The 7,498-nt window shown below is 52.7% G+C and overlaps 1 protein-coding gene across 1 annotated transcript in view; it reads left to right on the top strand.

The window, feature by feature from the left end:
- Positions 1 to 1,301: 1,301 nt before the first annotated feature.
- Positions 1,302 to 7,498, top strand: part of JADE1 (jade family PHD finger 1) — a 46,168-nt gene continuing 39,971 nt past the window's right edge. The window contains exon 1 of the mRNA XM_076337229.1: positions 1,302 to 1,500. The gene's annotated coding sequence lies outside the window, so the exon portion shown is untranslated. The remainder of the gene's footprint in view (positions 1,501 to 7,498) is intronic.

Here is a 7,498-nt window from a genome sequence, read left to right as displayed (position 1 = left end):
GTATAATTTCCCAGCTGCCAGCCTTGCAACGTTGCCTCCTATCTTCCCTTTCGAGCCCGCTCGAATACGAGCGAGGACGCGGCAGGAGCCGGGCGGCCGCGCACCCCCGGGCTCCGGCCAAGTCGGCGCAGTTGGGAGCGAGGAGCTCCCCGGGAAGCCGCCCGCCGCCGAGGGAGAGGGGGAGGACGGCGGCGAGACCCAGCCCGGCAGGCGGGAGTCCCCCGCGCCGCTGCGCGGCTCCGGCCAGGCCCGCGAAGAGTTAACGGCGGCTCCCCCGGGGCCGTCGCCGCCGCCTCCCCACCCCGGCGCTACATTATTATTATTTCCCCCCCTTCCCTCGCCTTCCAGTTTTGGCAGGGGATTAAAGTAGCTCCCCCCTGTGGCAGCAGTGACCGAGAAACGAGTTTGATTCACGGAGTCCTTCCTCCATAACAAGTACAAACGTCAGTCAGAGGGAGTCTCTGTGTGTGTGAGAGAGAGAGTGAGCGCGGGGGTGTGAGTGTGTGAGAGTGTGTGTGTGTGTGTGTGTGGCGCAGGGAGCCGCTCTCCGCGCCCGCTCCCCGGCGCTGCGCCGAACTCATGAGGCGGCCCCGAGCCCTCCGCGCAGGGGGAGCCCGGCCGCGCCGCCCGCGCTCGCCGCCGCCGCCGCCTCGCCGCCGCCGCCGCCAGCAGGTAACCGTGCCCGCCGCCGCCCCGCCGCCGCAGCGCCAGCCGGGGGAGCCGCCAGCACAGCCATATTTGATGGTTTTTTTTGTCGCTCCGGAGGCGGCGAGAGAGCAGTTTCGTGCCGAAGGTCGCTGCCTAGTGGAAATAAGATAGTACGTCATTAACATGGCGCCAAGAGCCGTGCGGCTCGGTACGGGGCGAGGGGAGGCGGCCGAGTTGCGGCTCCGCTATCCCACAAGCAACTTGTGCCGGGCTGGGGCGGCGGGAGGAGGGAGGGGAGATTGTGCTGCCGCTCGGCGCGGCCGGCCGGTGCCGGCAGCGGCGGGCGGCTTTTTGTTCCGCTGCGGGCTCCGGCGCGGCAAGTAAGGACCGTGCAGCTTTGAAGGTGCAGCGGCCAAGTGAGCTCACGGCGTGCCGCGCTCCCGGCCCCGCGCCTCGGGCGTCGCTGCAGGTTGCGCCGGGGGGGCGCCTCGGGGGCATCACCCTCCGCGGAAAGTAGGAAGCGTTGGAGCAACTCGGTAGACAGATGGCAATGGCAGAGCGCAGGTCCTGCTCAGATACTGATGTGTAGGAAGGGGGCGGGGGGAGCCATGGCCAGTGTCTGTCACCGTGTCACCCACATGTCCACGAGACCCATCGCCTCTCGCCGGGGGCGGGGAGCGTGTGCGTGGGGGAGGAGGTGTTTATGTGCAGAAGCAGCTTTGTAGTTACACTGACCCCCCCCAGTCGCACTTGGCTTTGGCTTGCAGAAAAAAAAATGCTTGGAAAGCATAAAAACTGCTCATCGGTGAAATTAAGCAGAAGTTGCCTTTCGGAGCGGGAGAGCCGCAGCCGGTTAGTCGTGTGCTCGATGGGCGCAGGAGGGTGTGCTCTGGGGCACCGGTGGGTGTTCCGCTGGAGGTGGAAAGCGGCGGGCTGTCATAAGTGCTCCGGTCCCCCGTCGCCCCCCCCCCCCCCTCCCCCGAGGCGAGCGCACGGTGTCTCCTCCTGGAGAGCAACTTGCGAGAGCCCTGGAGCGCACGTGTTTGAGAGCGTGTGCGCGGGGGGAGGCGTACGGAGCTGCCCGGGCCCGCCGGGGAAGGGGGCGGCATCCCTGCCGCCGGGCCGGGCCGGCGGGGCAGCGGCCAGCAGGTGCACGGCGGCCCCGCAGCGCCCTGCCCCCGCCCTGGGTCGGGGAGTTGAAGTGCGAGAGCGGGGCGCTGTCAGGAGCGGACACGGGGAGGGAGGGCGCGGTGCAAACTTCGCAAGGCGCGGCGGGGGAGCGGGGGGCCGGGGCGGGCCCCCCTCCCGCGGCTCGGGGCTCGGTGCGTGCCTTGGGGCAGGACGTTGCCCTGCCGGCCTCCCGGCTGTGGCGCGCCGGGGTGAATCGGCGTGTCCGTGCCGGAGTTTGTTGACGAGGGAACGGAACGTCACCGGCGGTGTTGAAACGCGAACGTAACGTAACAGAACAACAAGCGCGGGGGAGCGGCGGCAAACGCCTGAAGTTGCTCGGGCGCCAGTCAGGGTAGCTCCGCGATTTCGCTCTTCCCCCGGGGCCTGGCAAGCAAGATGGGTCTGGGCTGCGGTGTGCCAGATAACCGCGTTATTTCTGTGTAACGGTCCGTCCTCGCCCTCCCGGAGGAGGCGAGTGCGGCTCCAGCGATTATTCCACTTGCTGAAATTAGACAAAGCCGCCCTGATGCTGCTGCCACCCTGCCTGTCCCTGGGCTCGGGTGGTTGCCTGCTCGGAGGAGGCTTGCTTTCTTTCTGCCTTTTCCTTCTCGTTCGCGCCCGCCAGTTCATTAACGATAGGCGGTGGGGCGTTCATTATTTTGGGGAGGGTGGAGGCAAAGGGTGTTTGTTTGTTTGCACCGCCTGCTGGTTGGTTTCCTGTGACAAGAGGTGATACACAGTTTCCAGAACTGTCTGGGAGTGGGAGGAGAGACAGACACAGAAAATGAGCTCAAGTCTCCTCCGTGCTGCCGCTGCTGCTCAATCCACCAAACCGCCGTCCCCCCGCCCCGCACTCCCTCCATCGCAGCGTGGAGATGGGGGGTGGGGTGGGGAAGGTGCTTTGGCCGTTTTCGGCAGTGACAGGCGTTTGGAGGAGAGGGAGCGGAGCCGGGGGCACCAAGTTTGATTTGCAGCCGGGGCCGAGCGGATTGGTGCGGCCGGCGGCGGGGAGGAGCAGGAGAGGGAGCCGGGAGAAGGAGGAGGAGGGGGCGAGCCGGGCCGTTTCAAATGGAAACCGGCGACCGTAGCACTGCCCGGGAAGGTGCCAGCCCCACGGGGGAGGTGTAGCCCGGCGGCACCCGGGCAGGGAGGTGGCTCCGTCTCCTCTCCCCGCCGCTGGTCGTGTCTCGGCGGCGCCAGGAGCCCTGGGCGCGGGCGTTAACGGCCGGCGGGCGTCCGAGGCGCCGCGCGGGTGTGGGCAGCCGCCGCCCGCCCGGGCCGGGAGCTGAGGCGGGATCGCTGCCTGAGGACGAGGAGGAGAGCCGCCCCGAGCGGCGCCCGGCCGGCCTAGAGCCGGCGAACGCGGGGCGTGAGGCGCCGCTTTTGAATTTACTCTTCAAGCCCCGGCTCCCGCCCTCTGGAAAGGCGGCCCCGAGTTGGCAGCCGTTGGCTCGGCGGGTGGCGGCCGCTCGTTAGGATCGGTAGAGGCACTGCTCACCTGTGAGCCGATTTCAAAAAACCACGCTTCGCGGGCGGAGTGCGTGCCTCTGACTAACTTCTCCCTCGGTCGCTTTCTTTTCCTTCAGCTGACAGCTGTGTTCTAGTAAAGTTTATTAGATTCACCCGTAGGTGAAGTCCGTGGGATCTTGAGACCTGTCAGTCGTCCAGTAAGAGCTGGCCATGTGTGGCATGCAAACGACTGGTTTGTGTGGCTGCACACGAGCGTTAAAAATAGATCGCTTCTCCTTGGATAGCTGTCAGGTAGTATTAGAAATTATGATAGCGTTTAGCAACACGTTTTAGTTGACATTTTAATGTTAAAGCAGGCAGATGCTTTTATGGTAGCCCCGTTTTTTCTTTTTAGAGAAAGCTGTGGTTTGGAACAATTTCCTTTTTAAGCAGACGCTGTCTTTTAAGTAAGTCAAAAGCTGCCCACACTTGCAAACCTAAAACCTTCATAAAACTTATGCCAAAATATGCTTGTTATGATTCTATTTCTAGAGGTTTCTCACACTCAGTGGGATATTGTTGAAACAGCAAGGGTTGTACGTTTTAGTGGCAGGATTTTCCCTCTGGCTTCAGATACAGCTTGCTCCCTGCTTTTGAGCTATGTTTAATACATATGTTTAAAATAAAATAATAATAATAAACTCCCCTTTCCCCTCACAGCTGCAAATTACCCTTCCAGCTTCTCTGGTTTCGTTCCCAATTCACAGAATATAGTAAAAAAAAAAACAAAACCAACCAGTCTTTCCTCAAATGTTTTCTCCATGTGGTTAGTACCGCTGCTTCGCGCTCCTGTTTTCAGCTGGAGCTGACCAAGCTGACAGCTTTTTCTAGATGGAAGAGATGAACTGCAGTGGGTGCAGGGTGGGTTGAATTAATTCATGGAGCCCAGTTTATCATTGCTCAAGATTTTGGGCAGTTGGTTTCACCAGCACAGTTTGGGAATAATTTGCTGCCGTTGCCCAGGCTGTAAGGTAACATTATGACCTGACTTGCACAGGTGCATAAATGAGCATGTGGATTGCTGAGAAGTGTTGGGCTGATCTGTCCAAATTGTGCTTCTGCCTTTCCTTGTGAAATTTTGAATAGGTGTGCTGAAGTCCGTAGAAATACTCCTTGTGGAGAACATTCTTGGCCTTGGAACGTACTTTTTTGTTTCATGAGACTTGGAGGACTTTTTCTCCAAATTTAAGGTCTGTGGGTTTTTGTACTGTGGACCGTGCTACATAATACTGTAGTATTTAATTTAAGAACTCTTCTTGTATCTTCGTCACTAGAAAATGTCGCTATTGAAGCTTTCCTAGGTGATAAAGAGGAATTATAAAGTTTTAGGTGGATTTTAATAGTATAACTTATTTCTGATGTAGTTCCTTTTTTTTTTTTTTTTTTTTTTTGGTCTGGGCATAGAAGGAAAAAACCGTTTTTTTTTCTTGCTATGTCAGGTGTCGGTTGGTGAAGACTGGGGTGGTGTCATAAACAAGGTATTTAAAAAGAATACAGTAGTAGAAGCGAAATGTCTTCATCTACTATACATTTCGTTAAGACTATGTCACACTTCCATCTGTACAATAAGTGTTTTGAAGCGATTTCTTGTGTACTAGAGATAATTAGGTCTTAGTTTCACTGCAGTTAGTGGGTTACTTTCAGGAAAAGCCAGTTTTTCAGTTTGTCTTCAGGGTGTACATCTGTCATAATTCTGCTTTCTTCTCATTCTGTCTCTGCAGCTGTTCAGTGCAGTTTATTATAGTGATACCCGTTAACATGGTTACACTTGATTGTCCGTCAGAGTTTGAATTATACACTCTTTTTTCCCAGAGGTTTATACAGCCCTTAAAAATTCTTCAGTAAGAATTGTGCTATGTAAAACCTTTGACCTGAGGATGTAGATTTTTTCATGTATAATTATTTTTAAAAATCTGGTTCTGTTTAGCTATTTGCATAACAAAGACTGACACACTTTACATCTTTCTCTTTGATCATCTCTCTACTTGGGGTCAAGCTGAGTGAAAAAGTATACGGTGTTCTTAACTGCGCAATAGTAGCATAAAAAGTTCTGTGGTGTGTTGCACATGGGTGTACGTGTGTGCACACTGCCATGCCAGTTTTATGGGGTAATGTCTGGATTTCTGCTGTGAGGAAGCTAGGAAAAAGGATTCGGATTTTTTTCACTTACCTGTGCAACTCGTGGGACTTCAGTGCAGGAGGAAAAAAAGTAAAAGGAAGGATCTTGGCATTGCTGTCCAGTGTGTTTTTTGTTGGTTCTTTTAAAATAATCTCCTGCAGAGCTAAGAACGCAGGAGCATGATAATGCATACTGGTAAAAATAGTGAATTTGCTGTACTGTGTCATGTTGCTGATTCTAACCCATTGCACTGTATCTGCCAGCAAATACTGGGAAGTAGGCAGAAATGTTTGTATTCCTAACTGTGTCTAGTTATTTGTGTGGAGTTAGATGTTTGTTGCTTACCTCCACAAGGATATGTAAATCCAAATCTTATTTTGTGGCCTGACATTGATTATATTGGATTATCATCTAGTCATTTCATTTGCATAGCATTTTACAAGTATTTTGAAAAAGACTTAGCGCTCTCTCCAAAATACACTAGCCAGAAGAAACGTTTCAGGCGTTGTAATCTTGCCTTTAAAAACGATCTGAGCAATTGTATCATGTAAGTCCAGAGTTATATTTGTATGTTTGAAGTTTGTACCTAATCAAGAGTAAAACCCAGAGCTTAGCTTTCAGAGCTAGCGTGATGAAAAAGGATGGAAAAGCCACTGGTGATGTGTCTCTGTAAAGCACAGTGCCTTCAGCCTCTGGAGCAGTGCAGCAGAGCGCGTTGCAAGCTGTGCCAGCCTCACCAGTACTGCCCTGGTATGGCTAGCTCATCTGAGGGTGCTTGGTGGCTAAAAAGTCATGGCCTCTGCCCCATCTATGCCATTTATTGTGGTGGTGTGATTGCATGAAGCACTCTTAAATGCTTTGCCCACCCTTGGAAATGGGGTAACATTGCCAGCAGCGTCATGGCTGTTTCTATAAAGCTGTGTTTGGTTGAAGCCTGGCATTTGCCTGAGCCCACTTCCCCCCCCCCTCCCCCCCAATAAATGGGTAAATGTTACAGAAGAGTCCTCAGGAGAAGTAACTATCAGCATGCTGTGTGTTGGTCTATCTGATTTCTGAAAGGATGGTTTTAACATGAAGAAACGTTCATCTTTCAAGGAAATGAAACTGAAACGATGTACAAAAGTTGCTGGGTTATTAGGAATTTGCACGTGTCACTAAAAACTCAGGGAATGTTTGGCTTGGTGATGCAGCAGCCTTTGTTTAACGTTAGGGCTGCTGGACTCTGTTGTAGCTTTTCAAGTGTTGGGCTTCCTCTGGAGGTGAACAGTATATGGGCAAATGTCCTTTCGGGGCTGGTGTTAAGAATTTGGGAAAAACAGCTGTAGAAATGTTTGTGATAGAAGGATACAGGGTTCAAGGGCACTGCTTGGTTGGCTGCTTCCTTGCTTCAGGGTAGCATTCATTTTGCGAAGGGGATTGTTCTGTGGCGTGTGTGGGTGCAGTGAATGTTTTATGGAAACTTCTGGACTAAACAGCAATTATGTGGTTGTGTGCAGTTGTTGGGAATAGAGCTCAGTAACCTGGGCGGGCTCTTCCTGTCCTGCAAGTGTTGCGCGTTGAGTGCATGGTTTTTACTTATTATTGGTATGAATCTTAAAGCTTGGCTTAAATGTTTCACTCTTTTTATGTTTACATGTGAATTCTCTTTGCTTACAGGTGTAGTGATCATGGCCAATTTGTACCACTAAACTAGCTGTGGTACAACCAGTCTTGATGAACCTGCCTTTACTTATGACCCCTTGGAATTGACAGACCTGCTTCAGTTTCAGAATATGTTTTAATGAGATCAGAGTTGGATCAGATGCATTGTATGTGCACCTGAGTAAATTAAGTGTATGTCAAAATAAAGTCAAGTGAAAAATACCAACATTTTCATGACTGTGAAGAGTGAGAATTTCAAAGAAAAGTAATATTCATGGCACTTAAATCTCAGATTAGGAAAGGAAAGAGAATGAGATAAGTAATTTTGCTGAAAAGTTTGATAGTTTTTCCATTCTGCCTTTCTCCAGTATAAAAATACCTCCTTATTTTTAGTTAAGGATGTCCCATGAA

Source organism: Aptenodytes patagonicus, chromosome 4, assembly GCF_965638725.1.
Source record: "Aptenodytes patagonicus chromosome 4, bAptPat1.pri.cur, whole genome shotgun sequence".
NCBI lineage: Eukaryota > Metazoa > Chordata > Aves > Sphenisciformes > Spheniscidae > Aptenodytes > Aptenodytes patagonicus.
The sequence above is the reverse complement of the archived record's forward strand: the minus strand, read 5'-3'. Positions and strand labels throughout refer to the sequence as shown.